Here is a 21,964-nt window from a genome sequence, read left to right on the forward strand (position 1 = left end):
CACATTTAATTCCGCGTAATTCAACAGTGATATTACGAGCGAATTACCATTACCAAAAATGAACACAGGTGGTTCCATATTTTTTTTTATATTATAGGAGTAGCAGACGAGCATGCAGTCCACCTGATGGTAAGTGACTACTGCCGCCCATGGACATCTGAAATCAACCCCAGATAGGATTAGATATTCCTACCTGAGGTCGGCCACAGATGCGCCGCTACCCCTGAGGACTAAGCTGGAACGCCTCGGAAAAGTCTATCTCCCTTACCACACCCTTCAAACCGGAACACAGCTGCGCCTAACACTGCTGTTATTAGGTAGAAATAGGTGTGGCGGTGGTGCCGCCGGAGTCGAACCACAAAGGGTTCTACCACCTTCAAAACATTCGGTGAGAAATCTAAAAAAAAATTAAAGGTATGTGAAGCCTACCAATACGCACTTGGCCAGCGCGGTGGACAATGGCCTAATCCTTCTCATTATGAGACGAGACCCGTGCGCAGCAGTGGGACAGTGAAACGATAACCCCTAAGTAAAAGTATCCAAGTAGGTATTCGTAAGTCACTCGGGTTGACAATGACTGCAGTTGACTTACTTACATTTTGACTTACTCATTCTTCAAAATATTGATTTATGTCATTATGACTTATTTGCGCAAATAATATTTTTAGCAAACATCGTATGAATGAGTCTTACGATTCGTATGATCAAGTTCTTTGCACTGATAAACGATTATTATTTATAGAAGTAGCAAGTGAGCATGCAGTCCACCTGATAGTAGGTGGCTACCCATGGACATCAATAATCAACCCTTGATACGATTAGATTCATACCTGAGGTCAGACAATGCCTAACTACCCCTGAGGACTCAGTTGGAATGCCTCGGATCAGTACCCTTACCATGAGTTTTTACGTTTTGACAAATATGACTGTTTTGGTATTTGTTTACGTATTTGCCCATACAAATTCCAATCAGCGCCCCTAGCGCATTATATCAGAACTATAGTGTCAGGTACGTACGTAACATTGCATGTCTAAATTGACAAAATGGCGCTTTATATTTTGTCTCTCTTTTTTGCGAACATGTGAGGCAGACAGAAAGACTTGAGCACTTACTTATTGTTACGTTTACTCAGTCTACTGAAGCAAACGGAACAGAATAATAGATTGAGTAAACGTAACGTAAAATTGTGGGATGTTTTGAAAACTCATGGTAAGGTACAGTTTGTCTTCTTTACTACATGGGTAATTGAAGCTAGCTAATATTCAAGTCATACTATTCAAAATTCATAAATTGTCCAATAATTTTTCGCTTCACTTTCATAACAGATTCTCCACTAGAACAAACAAACCTGGAACCGATCTTGTAATAACAATTCATTTTGTTCATAATGTTTTGTAATGTTAACAAAACCAGTTGAGAGCTATTAATTAATTGCATACAGGATGTATTCGTGCCATCCATTCCAGTAGAGCCTTGAATCTGAAATGGCATCAACCTGACTTGCCCTTAATTCCTGATCTATATGCACCTGCCTTAACAAAAACTCATCGCTTATTTTTGAGCCAATCGCCTTAACTCGGCAGAGATTTGAGCTCTACATATTTTAATAATAACATTAATAGTACTTATATGTATATTAGAAGGTATAATAAATGTAAATCTTTATCGTAGACAATTTCGTGCTAGTACAAGTTTTAATTACACAATGTTGTAGAGTACACACAAGTAATAGTAGTACTCGTAATAGTAATAGTTTTTTTTTTTTTATAATATAGTAGTAGCAGACGAGCATGCAGTCCACCTGATGGTAAGTGGCTACTGCCGCCCATGGACATCTGTAATCAACCCCAGATAGGATTAGATATTCCTACCTGAGGTCGGCGACAGATGCGCCGCTACCCCTGAGGACTAAGCTGGAAAGCCTCGGAAAAGTCTGTCTCCCTTACCACACCCTTCAAACTGGAACACAGCAGCGCCTAACACTGCTGTTATTAGGTAGAAATAGGTGTGGCGGTGGTGCCGCCGGAGTCGAACCACAAAGGGTTCTACCACCTTCAGTATTTTGAAGGTGGTAGAAACCTCTATATTTCGACTCCGCAGGCAACACCGTCTCACCTATTTCTGCTTAACTTCTCGTCCATCAATGCTAAGCGCTATTGTGTTACGCTGTAAAGAGACATATTTATTCGAGGCGGTTCAACTAAGTCCTCAAGGGTAGCAACGCATCTGTTACCAATCTTAGGCAAGAATGTAATCTTATCTGGGGTTGATTGGAGATACGGGGTTTCAGGCAGGAATATAATCACAACGTTAGTTACTGTACTCCTCCGAAACGGCTTTACCGTGCACCAAATGTTATATGCATATTCAGTAGGTCTGAGAATCGGCTACTATCTATTTTTCATACTCCTAAGTGATAAGGGTTGTTCACCCTTAACATTTTTTTATTTATTTAGCAAAACAACGTTTGCCGGGTCAGCTAGTTGTAAATAAAATTTGTTATACTCGTACGTACACATGGGCGGCAGTGACAACTTACCATTAAATATAAAAAAATGTGTCAGTACACCTTGTGTCAGTACATATAGGTACGTATTAGAGAAATGTAATGACACCTCATCCTTATCCTTACTTCCTTACTAATATTATAAATCTGAAAGTAACTCTGTCTCTCTGTCTGTCTGGTTGTCTTTTCTTCACGCCTAAACCACTGAACCGATTTTAATGAAATTTTGTACAAAGATAGTCTGAGACCCGAGAAAGGACATAGGATAATTTTTTTCCCTGAAATCCCACGGGAACTGGGGATGGCGATCTAAGATCGATTAATCAGAATCGATCTTTTGGACCAAAAAATCGATTATTTTCATATCATAATCCATTATATGTCATATTATTTTCTTTTAAACGCAGGCGAAGCCGCGGGCAAAAACTAGTACAAAATATGTTAAAAATCATTTAAGTCGTTTGAGTTGTAAGGTGTGCGAAACAATGAGACATACATACATAAATACATACATACGCTTGACAAACATAACTCTGCAGTCGGGTAACAATAAAAATAAGGTGGTAGAACCCTTTGTGGTTCGACTCCGGCAGCACCACCGCCACACCTATTTCTACCTAACAACAGCAGTGTTAGGCGCTGCTGTGTTCCGGTTTGAAGGGTGTGGTAAGGGAGACAGACTTTTCCGAGGCGTTCCAGCTTAGTCCTCAGGGGTAGCGGCACATCTGTCGCCGACCTCAGGTAGGAATATCTAATCCTATCTGGGGTTGATTACAGAAGTCCATGGGCGGCAGTAGCCACATCAGGTGGACTGCATGCTCGTCTGCTATTCCTAAAATAAAAAAAAAAAAAAAAAAAGTATGACACAGTACTTGCGTAAATTAACTTCCTAATCAGTACCTACTCAGCATTTTACAGTTACTTTTCTATAAGTAATTATTACTACACATAATTTAATTTAAAACAATTATATAGCATTACAAGCAAAATAACTAGCATTAATTATTGTAATGTCATAATGTGTGTGGTTTGCGGTTTTCATAAAGCTAAGAACTTAACTATTTCTAATACTCTTTATGTCAAGAAATAAGTTGATTAACTTGTATAGTCTGCGTAAAACTAGTCCGTTCTGAATATAGAAATGAATCGCGTCGCCATAGCAAATTGTATGAGTAGTCATACAATGCAGGCTGGTAGACCTGCTCGGAACAACTTCAGAGCGGGCTAGCAGTTTGGCGCGGAGTGTACACATATAATTGCTCTTATTCATTAACTTTTTGAAGTCCACAGACACAAATAGTGGTTGAAACATGGTCTTTCAGGGGTCCAAGGTTCAAATCCCGGGCATTCGTTTCTGATTTTTCAAATGTGTGTATTATAAATTAATTGTCACTGTTTTAATGGCAAAGAAGTACGTAATGAGGAATGAGTAGATTTTTTTATATAATATTGGAGTAGCAGATCATACAGTCCACCTGATGGTAAGAGGCTACTGCCGCCCATGGACATCTGAAATCAACCCCAGATAAGATGAGATTCCTACCTGAGATCGACCACAGAGGTGCCGCGCCGCTATCCTTCAAGACTAAGCTGGAATGCCTCAGAAAAGTATGTCCCTTGAATCCCTTAATCGGCGGTCCGAGAATCAAATCCCAAGCACCTTGATTTTACAAAATTATGTGCGTATTACAAATAAATTTCACTTTACAATCAGTTCATTATGACTTCAGTGCTATAAATAAATTTGTTATGTATTCATCGACGGTAATAATAAAGATATCTTTGGCTTCTTCGAGTTATCAGAAATTCATGATTTATTACTATTACAGGATAAATGTAACATCAAGGGCGACTGACGGACGGACAAAACAATATTATGTATGTATATAAAATAATATACTAAGAATATGATTCAATACTGATGCAAATACATCTTATTTGTGATAGAAATACATATTATTTAAATGTAATTGTCTGCTGGCTGGGCAAGGGTAGATGAAAGGAGTCTCAAAGTGAGAGGGGTGCAGGCTGTAGTCAACACGCTGGCCCAGTGCGAATTGTTCGACTTCAAAAGTTATTAAAGGTATTTTAATAACATTTGAAAGAAATTTTATGTGTGGGTTTCTCTCGATGTTTTTACCTTACCATAATAGCAATTATAATTAATTTCTAAAACGCACAGTCACACAGGTAGATTTCAGATTAATATAAATTTATTTTTTATACTTAAAATACACTCGCGGGCAAACGAATCGACTCACACTCCAAGCGCGCACTCAAAGCCGCTGCATTTGAAAACGCAGATATATTTTTGTTACAAAATTACTTTTTCTTAAAGCTTAAAAACCTAGCTTTCCAATGACATCTTTTTCATGGAAATCTGTACGGTAGTTATTTTTTTAAAAACAATCTTAGCCAAAGTGCAGGATAAAAGGAAATTTTACCAAAGGGATTTATGTGATTGAAGTGAAATAAAGGACATTACGAACATTTTAAAATTGTTGAGTTGGTGTAATTAAAATCGGGTCAAATGCAGCGGCTCTGAATGCGCGCTTGCAGAGTGAGTCGATTCGCTTGCAGTCGAGTGTATATAGACATAAACTTTAACTTATTTATTAATATAGATAATAGAGCAGAGTGGTATGTGACAGCTCTCACGACTTGTGGTTTGTTGCTGTTTTTACTCGAGCTGATAACAAGGTTAGATTCAAATCTGTGGAATTTCTTACAACGTGTTGGAATTTCAATGACATCGAAGCAATACATGTTTTTATTATGTAAAATAGTATGTTACATAATTATTTTTTATGTATAGACGTGGTAAATGAGCATGTATTCCACCTTTTTTTTTATAATATAAGAATAGCAGACGAGCATGCAGTCCACCTGATGTGGCTACTGCCGCCCATGGACATCTGTAATCAACCCCAGACAGGATTAGATATTCCTACCTGAGGTCGGCCACAGATGCGCCGCTACCCCTGAGGACTAAGCTGGAACGCCTCGGAAAAGTCTGTCTCCCTTACCACACCCTTCAAACCGGAACACAGCAGCGCCTAACACTGCTGTTATTAGGTAGAAATAGGTGTGGCGGTGGTGCCGCTGGAGTCGAACCACAAAGGGTTCTACCACCTTTAAAAACCTGCTCAGACTGTCGCCCATGGACATCTGAAATCATCTCTAGACATAATTTGAGTACTACGTAATATCTACCACTGATGATTTGTTAACTTGAAGAATGGAATACCTCAAAAAAATGTTAACAAAAAATACAACCGACTTCTATGTCACTACAAAGTAAAAAATAATTCAAATAAATTCTGGTTTAGTCTTCGGTTTAGTACATATTTCTGAAGTCGGCGCTCAGTATATTTTGTTCGATAACGGCGTAAACAGCGTGTCAAATATGAGCACCGACTTCAGAAATATGTACTAAACCACAATTTATTGCATGTTACTCGAGTGTTATAATATAAAGTCCATACACATTGTAATTTTGAAGGTGGTAGAACCCTTTTTGGTTCGACTCCGGCGGCACCACCGCCACACCTATTTCAACCTAATAACAGCAGTGTTAAGCGCTGCTGTGTTCCGGTTTGAAGGGTGTGGTAAGGGAGACAGACTTTTCCGAGGCGTTCCAGCTTAGTCCTCAGGGGTAGCGGCGCATATGTGTCCAACCTCAGGTAGGAATATCTAATCCTATCTGGGGTTGATTACAGATGTCCATGGGCGGCAGTAGCCACTTACCATCAGGTGGACTGCATGCTCGTCCGCTACTATTATATTATAAGCAAAAAAAAAAAAATTGTAGTAAATTTGAATGTACCTTTGTAGACTACTTAAATTCTTACGCTCCATTTGCTGTAACCCGTATGACTAAACATTAAAAAACATTATTTAAAGTACATGCGTAATACCGGATAGCAACGCAATGTATTCCAATAGGTATTGAATACTGATTGCATTTGGCTGCAATGTGTGCAAGGTCAGTAACAACCGCATAACTTAGAACAAAACCTGACGTGGGAAATGTTTGGAATATGTTTATTTGAATTACATAGGTTTTTAAAGCGATGGTTAGGGATGGTTTTGAAGGTGGTAGAGCCCTTTGTGGTGCGACTCCGGTGGCACCCCCTCTACACCCATTTCTGCCTCATAACGCTAGTGGGTATTGAATACTGATTGCATTTGGCTGCAATGTGTGCAAGGTCAGTAACAAACGCATAACTTAGATCAAAACCTGATGTGGGAAATGCTTGGAATATGAATTATGTAGGTTTTTAAAGCTATGGTTAAGGATTGTTTTGAAGGTGGTAGAGCCCTTTGTGGTTCGACTCCGGCGGCACCACCGCTGCACCTATTTCTGCATAATAACAGCAGTGTTAAGCGCTGTTGTGTACAGGTTTGAAGGGTATGGTAAGGGAGACATACCTGCTTACACGAGGCCTCGCAATTTAGTCCTCAGAGGTAAGAATGCATCTGTGCCAACCTCAGATGTAACTGATCCTATCTGGAGCGAATCAAAACGTTTTACAACGTTTATATTGTAAAAATATTACATTTTGTATACCTTTGAAGACTACTTAAATTCTTACGCTCCATTTGCTATAACCCGTATGACTAAACATTATAAAAACATTATTTAAAGTACATGCGTAATACCGGATAGCAACGCAATGTATTCCAGTAGGTATTGAATACTGATTGCATTCGGCTGCAATGTGTGCAAGGTCAGTAACAACCGCATAACTTAGAACAAAACCTGATGTGGGAAAGGTCTTTGGAATATGAATTGCATAGGTTTTAAAGCGATGGTTAGGGATGGTTTTAAGCGTGGTAGAGCCCTTTGTGGTTCGACTCCGGCGGCACTCCCTCTACACCCATTTCTGCCTTATAACGCTAGTGGGTATTGAATACTGATTGCATTTGGTTGCAATAACTTAGAACAAAACTTGATGAGGGTAATGTTTGGAATATGAATTGCATAGGTTTTTAATGCGATGGTTTGAGACGAAAGAAATAGACTCTTAAAGACATTTTCTACATTCGTATTTTCACAGTAGGATTCCCATGGATACACATACAAACACCCAGACCCGGAATTTATATCTTAACTTATCATTCAGATGTCTATCTGGCCAGGAATTGAATCCGGGAATCCTCTGTGCGTCAGACAGGTACGGTGACTACTACGCCACGTGTTTTATGGAGGAAAGGTAGTAAAACCAGCGTGGTTCGATCGGGGAGAAACACCTATTTTTATCATGAAGTAGTTAGAAGTGGAGTGACGTCTCGTTAGAAAAGTGTGGATGCAGATTGATTTTTTTTAAAGGTTGAAGTAGCAAAAGTGCGGTCTACCTGATAGTATACGCACACTGTAAACAGCTCTATATAAACCCATGGTTCATCTGAAGATGATGACATGTGCGTTGCTACTCATGAGCACGAAGATGGTCGTCTGATATACTTGTATGTATAAGCCGGCATTCACACTCTTTAATTGAAACGCAGAGCAGATTCATACAGAATAGGTGTGTCATAACGACTCTACCACCTTATGAGAACCCTTTGTGGTTCGAGTCCGGCGGCACCACCGCCACACCTATTTCCACCTAATAACAGCAGTATTGGGCGCTGCTGTGTTCCGTTTTGAAGGGTGTTGTAAGGGAGATATACTTTTCCGAGGCGTTCCAGCTTAGTCCTCAGGGGTAGCGCCGCATCTGTGGCCGAGCTCAGGTAGGAATATCTAATCCTATTTGGGGTTGATTACAAATGTCCATGGGCGGCAGTAGCCACTTACTATCAGGTGGACGGCATACTCGTCTGCTACTCCTATATTATAAAAAAGTGACGCAGTCAACTTAGTCTTTAAGAGTAGCAGCAGATTTGGCTTCAGGTAGAACTCATATTTTATGTGGAGTTGGTTAGATGGCAGTATCCGGTTACCATCAGTTCGTGAAAAAAATTAAAGGAATTCTCAAATTAAAATAATGATAGAATATTCGTTTCTGCAATAAGAAAACCTGTAAGCGGAATCTTCTCTTGCGATATCCACATAAATAAAAGTTCACAAAACTTATGTTAATTAACCCATTTTGATGATAAACATGTCTGACGCCGGAATAGGTTAACAGCAAGTTCTAGGCTCTGGATAATATTAATAAACATTACAATTTATTACAATTACATTATAAAGTCTGTTGATAAACTGAGAATACAGAAATATGTAGAAGGAGTATCACATTAAAATATGCGTGCCAACATATGTAGCGTTATTTGATACACTTCTATTTAGATGGTTGGTCATTATTTTCCCATGGCTGAGAACGTCTCATCTCAGTAGTCCACCACGTTGGCTAAGTGCAGATAGATAGACTTTAGGCACACCTGTTTTTACACAAAAATTCAGGCATTTTTTTTTTGTATTTTTCAAATGTTACTTAGCGCATGTGATTTATTATTTCAAATGTGTGACTTCAAACGTCGCAGATGCGTGTCTGGGATTTGAACCCCAGCGTAAAATGCTTATTTTCGAACGACAAATGTCCTGTTTCATATCTTTAAATTCAATAGAATTATACCTTTTTTGTAAACGAGCTTTTGCCCGCAGCTTCGCTCGCGTTACGAAGTTATATTTTCATCCCCTATTTTATCCCCTTGGGGGCAGAATTGTACAAAATCCTTTCTTAGCAGATGCCTACGTCATAACATCTACCTGCATGCCAAATTTCAGCCCGATCCGTCCAGTGGTTTGAGCTGTGCGTTGATAGATCACTATGTCAGTCTTTTTAGTTTACCTTTGACTTATATATATTTAGATTATACTGCAACAGTACAAAAATTGCAATCATTTTGTACAATATTCATATACATACGTACCAACTCCATCTGTATATTTTTCAATTCTAAGTTGATAACACACCTAGTCTACAATTCGTTGCCCTTCAGTTACATTTACTTACTAATCTGTAATTCCTTGTTGTCACAGTAATAAGTATGTACCTTGGTCTTATCAGCCGCACATGACACATTTAAAAAGAAAATAATGTAAGAATAACCTTATTTTTTCAACGTAAACAAAAATGAACGACATTGAACTATACCGTATCCGAGTTCCGACCCTCTTCGTCATAAGTAACGTTGAAAATTGCATGAAAACATCTTCAAGTAATGTATTACTTTATAGGAACACTAGTTCTTGCCCGCGGCTTCGCCCGCGTTTAAAAGAAAATAATATGACATACTAACATACATAATATGAAAATTCGTACCTTCATTGGAATTACAGTGGCGCCATCTGGCGAAAATTGGTTGTACCAACTCTGACATCTTCGTGGGCTCGTGGACAACAACTTTGCTAAAGATCATCACTTGATTAAATGCATAGTTTACGATTCAATCCTTACTAACATCGATTAAAATAATCGATTTTTTTGGTCTAAAAGATCGATTCTCCGATTAATCGATCTTAGATCGCCATCCCTAGTTCCCGTGGGATTTCCGGGATAAAAACTATCCTATGTCCTTTGTCGGGTTTCAGACTATCTTTGTACACAATTTCATTACAATCGGATCAGTGGTTTAGGCGTGAAGGCGAAAAGACAAACAGACAGACAGACAGACAGAGTTACTTTCGGATTTATAATATTAGTAAGTATTGTACTATTGTATTGTACTCTGTACAGTTTACCTGATAAATACAAGTCTGACCTAATCTCGACATAAGCTAGACATATAAAGAAGACAATGAAATTTCTCAATAATATGCTAATATTGAAGATGTCTGCCTTACGGTCATTGTGCATGTTTGCAGCGAAAATAAACAGCGTAATCTTGGATACTGTGTACCTATTTTATTGTGAGTCGGGAATCTTTTCAAGGTTCAAAGAACGGCATAATATACATACTTGGTAATTTGTATGTAATAAACTGCATTTGAGCTTAAAGCTTAAGTGCGTCTACAATTGACTTGAAATAGAAATAAAAGACCAATCTAAGAAATACTTCGTAATTTATAATGAGCTGCATTTGAGCTTAACTTGAAGCCTTAATGCATCTAGAATTGACTCGAAATGGAATAGAAGACCAATCCTAGACCAATCACAAATATGTTACTACTCCTGAAGCCTACATTTAATTATAAAGTAAGTTATAAGGTATTATGAAAAATCTGTTTCCCTTACCACACCCTTCAAACCGGAACACAGCAGCGCCTAACACTGTTGTTATTAGATAGAAATAGGTGTGGCGGTGGTGCCGCCGGAGTCGTACCACAAAGGGTTCTACCACCTTCAATTTAATTTTAATTTCTTTTTCAAATGTTTTTTACAAAAAAATCTGTTAACGGTCAATTATTAGGTACTATGCGTCTTTTTATAATGCATGCGGTTATAAATAATCAGCGCTTAACTTTTGACTGTCACGTAAACGACTATTTAATCTGTACTATGCTAAAACCATAGTAGCGATTGTGTAGTCAGCCTACGCCCCTCTTTAAAAGTAATTGTAACTAGTTTATAATTTTCAATGTGTATACATTCTTGAATACAATGTAACCAAGTTATAATAGCAACTTATTATAACTATAGGTAATTATTCTAATTACATCATTAGGTATTCAAAAGACATGAGTAATAAGTTCATTATAAATACATAATAGAATTGGATCGTGTAGTTGTATCATATATATATATATATATATATATATATATATATATATATATATATATATATATATATATATATATATATATATATTTTTTTTTTTATAATACTACTACTGCCGCCCATGGACATCTATAATCAACACCATATCCTATCTATCCTAGATATTCTTACCTGAGGTCGGCCACAGATGCGCCACTACCCCTGAGGACTAAGCTGGAACGCCTCGGAAAAGTCTGTCTCCCTTACCACACCCTTCAAACCGGAACAGAGCAGCTCCTAACACTGCTGTTATAAGGTAGAAATAGGTGTGGCGGTGGTGCCGCCGGAGTCGAACCACAAAGGGTTCTACCACCTTCAAAATTAGAAATAATTCGCCAAGTACGACTCGCACATGGAGGCTTCCGTACCACCAAATGTTCATTATATTTTGCTTAATTTTATAAAATGACCATATTAAATATGTTTTATTGTTCTTATTTGTATTTTATAATAGCAGTTATAGTAAAGGGATTGTAAAATTTCAACTGTCTTCCTAATACGGTTTAACAGTTAAATCGAAAAATACCGGTATGTTGTATGGAGACCCCCTTTAATTTGTTGTTATAGCGGCAAAGCATCGCACAGCATATTGTTGCATAGTATCTGTAAAAAAATCAAGTATCTATCTATTACGGTTCCAGAGATAGAGCCCTGTGACAGACGGACAGACGGACAGACAGCGAAGTCTTAGTAATATCCGTTTTTACCCTTTGGGTACGGAACCCTAAAACATACATGTAAGTATTAATGCACACATGTTAAAAGTTATAACGTTTATAACGAATACAACGCAACATAATTTAACAAATTACGTTCCGAAATTTTAAATTCAGATTAAAAAAAAAAAACAATATTTTACATAATATCTATAACGGATAATTTTACAAATTACATTCGCCCCTTTACCCGCGTCGCCCCTTACAGGAATTAAGTCCATACTCGTGATTTGGCAAATTCCGCTAATGACATGAATTTGGCGTAAGGACAATTGTTACGTGCACCCCCACCTCCCCGTCCGAATTTTTAAATTCAAATTTAAAAAAGCAATTTTTTACATAATATCTATAACGGATAATTTTACAAATTACATTCGCCCCTTTACCCGCGTCGCCCCTCACAGGAATTAAGTCCACACTCATCACTTGGCAAATTCCGCTAATGACATGAATTTGGCGTAAGGACAATTGCTACGTGCACCCCCACCTCCCCATATCCGAATTTATAAATTCAGATAAAAAAAAAACAATATTTTACATAATATCTATAACGAAGATTACGATACACACGCATCAAAATTTTACAAATTAAGTTTGTCTCCCCCGATCTCCCAGTATCCGAAATTTTAAATTCAGATTTAAAAAAAAACAATATTTTACATAATATCTATAACGGATAATTTTACAAATTACATTCGCCCCTTTACCCGCGTCGCCCCTTACAGGAATTAAGTCCATACTCGTGATTTGGCAAATTCCGCTAATGACATGAATTTGGCGTAAGGACAATTGTTACGTGCACCCCCACCTCCCCGTCCGAATTTTTAAATTCAAATTTAAAAAAGCAATTTTTTACATAATATCTATAACGGATAATTTTACAAATTACATTCGCCCCTTTACCCGCGTCGCCCCTCACAGGAATTAAGTCCACACTCATCACTTGGCAAATTCCGCTAATGACATGAATTTGGCGTAAGGACAATTGTTACGTGCACCCCCACCTCCCCGTATCCGAATTTATAAATTCATTAAAAACAACAATATTTTTACATAATATCTATAACGAAGATTATTACACACGTATCAAAATTTTACAAATTACGTTTGTCTCTTTACCCGCGTCGCCCCTCACAGGAATTAAGACCACACTTACACGTCATTTGGCAAATTCCGCTAATGACATGAATTTGGCGTAAGGACAATTGTTACGTGCACCCCCACCTCCCCGTATGCGATTTTATAAATTCAGATAATAAAACCATAGTTTACAGAATATCACAATTGTTACGTGCACCCCCACCTCCCCGTATGCGATTTTATAAATTCAGATAATAAAACCATAGTTTACAGAATATCACAATTGTTACGTGCACCCCTACCTCCCCGTTTTTAAATTCAGATTAAAAAAATATTTTATATAATATCAATAAAGCATAATTTTGCAAATTACGTTTGTTAAAGGGAATTAAGTCCACACTTACACGTCATTTGGCAAATTCCGCTAATGACATGAATTTGGCGTAAGGACAATTGTTCCGTGCACCCCCACCTCCCCGCCCGAATTTGGGTCACTGTGTTAAGGATGCGCTGTGTTTGTTCGTAAATATTGTCTGACCGAGTTTTTATCATTTGTTTTTAATGAGTGTTCGCGGCCACTTTGTCGAGTGATTTTCTAGTTAAGACTGTTTATACGTTGTGATATCAGAGATGCTTAATCCATATGTTATTTTATCAAAAAATACTTACCTATTTCTGGCTTATAACATCATGTGGGCGGCATACTTGTTTGTTGCATCAATCTTATAAAAAAAACACATTTTGATATCTAAATATATATAACTCAAAGGTGACTGACTGACGTAGTGATCTATCAACGCACAGCCCAAACCACTGGACAGATCGGGCTGAAATTTGGCATGCAGGTAGATGTTATGACGTAGGCATCCGCTAAGAAAGGATTTTGATCAATTCTACCCCCAAGGGGATAAAATAGGGGATGAGAATACTACTTCGATACGCAAGCGAAGCTGCGGGCAAAAGCTCGTGTAGTATAGTAGTGGCAGACGAGCATCCAGTCCACCTAATGCTAAGCGCCTATTGCCGCCCATCAACATTTGCCATCAACCACAAACAAGACCAGATTCCCACCTGTGGTCGGCCATATACATCGCTACTATGCGACTAAGCTGCCTTGAAAAAGTCTTTACCATACCCATCAAACTAAAACACAGCAGCGCTTAACACTGCTGTTATTAGGCGAATAAGTGGATGTGGTGCCACCGGAGTCGAACCATAGAGTCTACCACCTTTATATAAGAAAGAAACAAAATTGTTTATGGTACAACAAAGAAAATAAAAAGTACACAATTCAAAATGTATTTGTAGCTAATTTTATAAGCGTGATCGTAATAATTTTTGAATTGATTGTTTACGAAGACCATGACCACAATTATAACCGTTACAGTTTTAATCGTGGATTACGATGAATTAAACATTAAGTAATTGTTATAATAATGAAATCAATCCACTTATTTCATTTGCAACGGTTTAATGGTATTATTTCACTCAATAATGAATAAGGAATTATAAAAAAATTATTAACTGACGTAAAGTTATGAAATAACAATGAAGTAGTATATAGATATGGGGGTCTATAGTAATAAAAATAACACAAAGAGTTTCTTCTCTTTACTAATTTTAGTGATTTATAGAATACTAGCTGACCCGGCAGACGTTGTGTTGCCTTATAAATAAAAGAAATGTTAATGGTGAACAACCCTTATCACTTAGGGGTATGAAAAATAGATAGTAACCGATTCTCAGACCTACTGAATATGCATATAAAGTTTTTTTTTTTTTTTGTATTAGTAGTTATTTAACATTATAATGATTTTTATATGTAACTAAGTTCCATCATCACACAAATTTAATTGTCAATTAATTACCAAAAGCTCTTAACAACGAACTAAGCCCTTCCAAACTAATGAGACTAAAACAGACATATTTCAAGCGTTTAAACTGTAAACATGTATGAACAAGAAAGGAGATGCTCAAAAAAGTTTAGACTCGCTGACCATCTCACAAACTAATCGGATCAAAGTTTGAGAACTGACGATCTGATTGTTGTGTATCAAAACTTGGCCGATTTATTTAAGAACCAAAATGAAGCGCTTAATAAAGTTGAGATTCGCTGTCTCGTATACTAATCGGAATAAAGTTTGAGAACCAAAGATCTAATTGTTGTGTATCAAAAACCGCATTTGTACCGGTGAACGCCCCCTAACCTACACCTCACCTTACCGTCCGATCCTCGTAAACAAATGAATTACATCAATAATAACAAATCTATTATCGGTCCACATTATGGACAATGTTTAGTAATTTAGGAAAAACATGAGTATCTTGATCCATTACAGTCCCACTGCGGGGCACGGGTGCCTTCTCAGTGTAAAAGGGACTTAGGCCATAGTCTACAATGCCGGCCAAGTGCGACCTGGTAGATTAAAGACTCCTTTGAAAACTTTTTTTAAAGAATTTCAGGTGTATAAGTTTCTTCGCGATGTTTTCTTTCACCGTTACAACAAGTGATAATTAATTTAAATACGCACATAACTTAGAAAAATCAGAAATGCGTCCTTAGGATTCGAACCTGAAACCCCCCGACTAATAAGCCGAGTTTGGCTAGCACTGCCTTTGAATTACATGAATAATAACTTTTTTATTAGTCCATGTTATTAACAATGATTAGAAATTCAGGATATCTATTGACCCATTACTGTCCCACTGCTGGGCACGGGTCTCCTCTCAGAATCAGTATAGTTTAGGCCAGCGTTTCCCAGCCTTCAGTACACGGACCCTTAGGAAATAAAGCACAGTTTTCACGGATCCCCTTAATAAAATAAACAGCAAAAAACCGGATTAGGTATTTATTTTAGTTATTACAGATATAAAAAAAAACAAATACAGAAGGTAATTATAACTGTTTATTATGAAAAATATGAAAAAAAAAATGAAGCTTGGTGCTGCATGTTTGCAACTAAATCAGGGATATTCGGTCTGATGTTGCTACTAAGCTGTAATCTCAAATCAGATTCTACTTGTAATCTGTTTCTGTATTTGTTTTTTGTATAAACAAGAGTAGGGAATGCCTTTTCACATGGGTATGTGGTTTAAAAAAGCAGTAAAGCGGCCCTTTTGCATTTAATGAGCGATTTATGTATGGTCCAGAGATGACACCGCGGATCCCCATACGTATACTCGCGGACCCCCAGGGGTCCGCGGACCCCCATACATATACTCGCGGACCTCCAGGGGTCGGCGGACCACAGGTTGGGAAACGCAGGTTTAGGCCATAGTCCACCAGAGACCACCTGCGGTTTATACAATTTTGAGAACTTTTTTCGACAGAATCTCAAACATGTAGGCTTCCTCACGATGTTTTTCACTGTTAAAGTTTCTAATAAAGATAATTAATTTCGAAAATAACAAATCGTTTATCAGTCTATGATATTATGAAGCACTTGTTTACAATATTTCAGGGAAACTCATGAAATAACAGAAAAATACTGCGCATAAGCATGAGTCATTCTATTTTTATTTTTTTGCGTAATGCGCAATTTTCCTGCAATATGATCATTCTCGCTTATTTACTAGAACGTACTACATTCTAGATAGGTAGGTAGTATTTTGAAGGTGGTAGAACCCTTTGTGGTTCGACTCCGGCGGCACCACAGCCACACCTATTTCTACCTCATAACAGCAATGTTAAGCGCTGCTGTGTTCTGGTTTGAAGGATGTGGTAAGGGAGACCTACTTATCCTAGATGTATCAAGTAAGTCTTCAAGGGTAGCAGAGTTATATTAGTTTGTTTTTTTTTATAATATAGGCGTAGCAGACGAGCATGCAGTCCACCTGATGGTAAGTAGCTACTGCCGCCCATGGACATCTTCAATGAACCCGAGATAGGATTAGATATTCCTACCTGAGGTCGGCCACAGATGCGCCGCTACCCCTGAGGACTAAGCTGGAACGCCTTGGAAAAGTCTGTCTCCCTTACCACACCCTTCAAAACGGAACACAGCAGAGCCTAACACTGCTGTTATTAGGCAGAAATAGGTGTCGCGGTGGTGCCGCCGGAGTCGAACCACAAAAGGTTCTACCACCTTCAACCACGTAATATTTTTGTTAGTCTATCAGCAAATTATCTGAAAATGTTTTCAGATTCCATTTTCAATCCAAAACTCTAGCTGAAGTAAATTTTCGACAAAATTACAAATACGTTTGGAATACAAATACCTTGGGCTGTCCAATTTTATTTCAAACAAAAGAAAGTATTAATATCAAATTCATATCGTATTAAGTGGAATACGCACTATCCGTGCCATACTCCTTAATCTAGTATAAATATGCGCAGGTACATCAAAACTGACAGCAGTGATAGTAGTTAAGAAAATCGGCCTCTCGATCGAGGGGTCCGAGGTTCAAATCCCAGGCTCTGTCTTTTCAAAGTTATGTGCGTATTAGAAATTAATTATCACTTGCTTAAATGGTGAAGGAAAACATCGCGAGTAAACCTGCATACCTGAGATAATTAAAAAAAAAAACTTTAGGTATGTGAAGTTCACCAATACGCACTTGGCCAGCGCGGTGGACTATGGCCTAATACTTCTCATTAAGAGAAGAAACCCGTGCCCAGCAGTGGGACGGTAATGTATTGATGATGATGATGATGATGACATCAAAACTGCGGGTTTGATTTATGTGTACGTTAAAATTGTAAGATATTGATTTAGATACGTTTTAAAGGGCTTGAGAAAAACATAGGCTACGGATTGAGATTTGAGTGAGGCCCTGATGCGACAGTTGGTTCTATAAGATCGTGAGGTGTTCGGCTCGCTTCGGTCATACTCGAGAATAAATCACGTGATTTATTACTAATATTTATTTTTGTAGTATGTGTGTCACTTGAGTATGTATCACTATATTTAAAGGTCCGAGTCAAATACCATAACTGTCAGCTATCCAAAGACTTCAGTCAAAAGTTAAATAGATCTCGGCGAGACTAAAAGTGAATCTAAATATATTAATATAAAATATTAATTATGTTCATATCTGTGTAAAGTTAAAGAAACAAAATGCTCGTAATAATCTGTTTTTTTCTTAAAATTTTCATATGTCAAAACTTTTTCGAAAGCTTTTAAGCAATAATGTGTTAAAAAGCACGGGTGCTAATTTTTTCGATGTTATTACTTTCGTTTTTCTTTTGAAACCTAAAAAGATTAAAAAAGGGGCAACAGGTTGGTCAATGTGCAAGCTCCTTTAAGTAATTCGGTGGGTGCATTAGCTGAGATAAAATTCATGGGCTCAAAGATCCTATTTCGCAGCCATTGCCTTCAGGTTAACATACAAAGTCACATTTCAAGGATAGAGGGGGTTAGGGTGCATGCACACTGAGGGCAAATCTCTCATATTTAATTATTTTATTGAATAAGCTTGGCTTCGAGCAAGCAAGAAAAGTTGTGGAAGTTGAAGCAAGTTTGGCTTGATGGTGTTTGGAAATTGATAACTGTTATCAATGTTACGTAGGGTTGCAGTTCTTAGGTCGACCATAGATGCAGTACTACCCCAGAATAGTAAGTTTGAACACTTGATTGATTTTTGTATTATTTAAGTGGCAGACGAGCATGTGGTCCACCTTATGCCTCATGCTGCCCAGCAACAGCTGTGATCAACGCCAGTTAAGATTAGATTCCTTCCCGCTAGATAGGTGCGCCGCTATCCCTGTGGACAAAGCGGAAAATTATATCTTCCTTACCACATCCTTCAAATCATGTACGGGAAAGCCATTTACAATCAAGTGGATTGCATGCTCGTCTGCTACTCCTATATTATAAAGAAAACCGACCTCCGAAGACCCCGGTTGGAGAATGCACGTAGCACTAAAGACGGCCACCGGGATTTTAATGGGTAAAAATCTCAAATAATCGAATGCGCAGTGCATTCGATTACACAGCACCTTTTGAAGCTTCTCCTCTCGTCAACAAAAAAGATGCTCAAAGCTTAAACGGTGTTTAGAATCAATCGCCCGTATGCACCAACCCTTACAAGTCAAGAACCGCCCGCTCGTTCACCCTGCTTTGGGCGTCATCCGATGCCAATCTACGCCAAGTTTTAACGTAAACATTATTAGTGGCGTTTTTATTTATCGACACTGTTGTTGTTGTTTATTTTGACACATAATTAAGGTATTAACGCATGGATTAAGTATAAGAGTTATTAATAAAAGTTTTGTTTGTCATAAAAAAATCTTTTTGTTACATTGTTGTTAGGTTAGGTTAGGTTTTTTGTCTTTATATGTTTAAGATCAGATATATGATTTGCGTAATAAAACAATTTGGAATATCTTGTTACATCTTATATTTTTATATATGTAATCTTAAATTCTTTTTCTATTTACAAATACAGTTATATGTACGAACATAATTGTATTAGTGCATGACTTCCAAAGTTTAATCCTTATAAGCAACACTATCCGAAAACACGACATTAAAGAGTTTATTTTATTGCAAAATTATCGTGTTCCATTCCCGGCTAGAGTAATATTTTTATTTAAAATCTAAATATGCAGTCTTAGTTTAAATCAAAATTGGCCCCATAACATCTATGACCATTGTTGGCTATTCCTTATATATAGTGGGTTCGGACTAGGCCATTTATGAACATTTAAAAAATATCCTAAATACATTGTTATAATCGTATTACATTCTTCTTAATACTATTTTCACAATTGACTAATAACTGCATAATCTATAACAAATTAGGGGATATAATTATAACAGCACTACTTCCGATAGAGAGGCCACACGAAAACGGTCCTTAAACCAATAACATTCCTCTTAATAGCTTGATTAACGCTCTTTTGGATAAATAACGGTTTCCGCTATCCTTGATGAATGCATCAGCTATCAATCTTGGTAGTCAAAACTGTGTAAATAGGGCTGCCAAAAGCATTAAAAAAATAAAATATACAGTATTACAGCCACAATATTTTCTTCTCGCGCAAAATATTTATTTTTATATTATAGCCGTTTGGGGAAAGAAAGGATTAAATTCGAGACCATATTATTATGCATTCCAAACTTTTAAGAAAATTGTGTTCTAAAAGTTGTTTTTGTAACTTTGCTGTTTTTATAAGGATTGTGTGAAAAATACAATAAATTAGTGTTTCTTGCATATTCCTAATAATAAGTGCGCATAGGTTTTCCGCCGTCACTGAATCAAGAATCAAGACTCTGCATCACAAAGCAGCGTGACAACTCTCATTCCGATACGTTTCGCATTATACACATCTGATTCCTAAAGAACTCTTATTGAACTACAACCGCTTCGATAGCAGTTTCAGTATGAAGAAACGGCTTCTAAAATACCATCACAACCCTATAAGGACGTTCCCAAAAATAATAAAAGGATGTGCCGTTGGCGCGCCGTCGGATTTTATTCCATTTACGAAAGGGGTTCGATTTGAAAATAGAACGGCGCGGCGGAAATCGCTCGGGAGTGAGTCATTACGCGCTCTGATTGGTCGAAATGTTATAATCGTTAAACAACTAGTGCTTTTTGTTTCATCATTGAGATGTTTGGGCTATTTTTCATGAAAGTGGAAAATTCCGTCTGGGACTAAGAGGTCGATGGACTATTCAATGCACTTATTATTTGTATATAAGTTGGACCCATTTTCGCCTATATGAGTCTTTATTATTAAAGGTTTAGGTCTTAATATCTCACTGTTAAGACGGTTGGGTTAGGTTAGGTTATGGTTGACTAAATATAGTCAAACTCTGATCTGTTCTAGCTTGAAAGATGTGTAAGTAATGACACGAAGCATTCAAACTTAGACCTAAGTGACAGTAATTTATTCCAGACCTACTTATGGAAAGAATACTAACAACCCTTAATATTATTTTCTAATTTATGACAGTGTTAAGAGCTGTGTTCTCGTTAAGGGTGTGGTAAAAACTTTGTGTATCCGTCAGTGTCAGCGACCAATCCTCAGGGGTATGTTAATGTTATGATGACTCAGGACTCCAATAGCCCAATTCTATTTGAAGATGATTAGAGCATAAAATTCCTAATAACTAATATTGTAAATACAAATGCGAGTTTGTTTGTTTGCTGCATTATGACGTCAAAAATTAAAAAAGGACATAGGGTACTTATTATGCCGAAAAAAAGGACCATTCCCGAGGGACAGATAAAATATACCCCTGACCGCAAGCCAAGCTCGCATTATATAAGGAACTAAGTACTATATAGGTAGTAATATATAAGGAAGGAAAAACGAATGTTTCCTTATTTTGACTGCGGTTACCAATCTCAGGAATTCATATTTGGGGTTGGTTATACAGGCTAATATTAGTACCACCCAAGATTCCATATAATAAACATACGAATTTGGAGCACAAAATAAAACATTGCTTTAACTCGCAGAATTCAATTCACGGCAGCTATAAGCTATAAACAGTAAAGCAACAAAAGAAAGATGGCGTCGTCTGTCTGTCCGTGAACCTCGGCGCTAAATTTACACGCCCGTCATCCGGTGCACATAGGTTATGTTTACAGAAGGTTAAGTAGGCAGAATAGAGCAAAAGGCAGGAATAGCACGTAGATTTTTTTTTGTTTAAAAAATGTCAATGATTTTTAAATATTTTTTAGAAATAAGAGCCTTAACAATATCTTGTTAAGTAGGCAGAATAGAGCAAAATTGCAGGAATAGCTCATAGCTTTTTTTTGTTTAAAAAATGTCAATGATTGTTAAATAAATTTTAGAAATAAGAGCCCTAACAATATCTTATATATAAAATTCTCGTGTCACAATGTTAGTTACTGTACACCTCCGAAACATCTTTACTGATTTTCACCAAATTTGATATGCATATTCAGTAGGTCTGAGAATCGGCTACTAATTATTTTTCATACCATTAAGTGGTAAGGATTGTTCACCCTTAACATTTTTTTATTTATATAGCCACACAA

The sequence above is a fragment of the Epargyreus clarus genome, unplaced genomic scaffold (assembly GCF_041222505.1).
Source record: "Epargyreus clarus isolate Ecla_fem2 unplaced genomic scaffold, WU_Ecla_fem_2.2 ptg000031l, whole genome shotgun sequence".
NCBI classification, from domain to species: domain Eukaryota; kingdom Metazoa; phylum Arthropoda; class Insecta; order Lepidoptera; family Hesperiidae; genus Epargyreus; species Epargyreus clarus.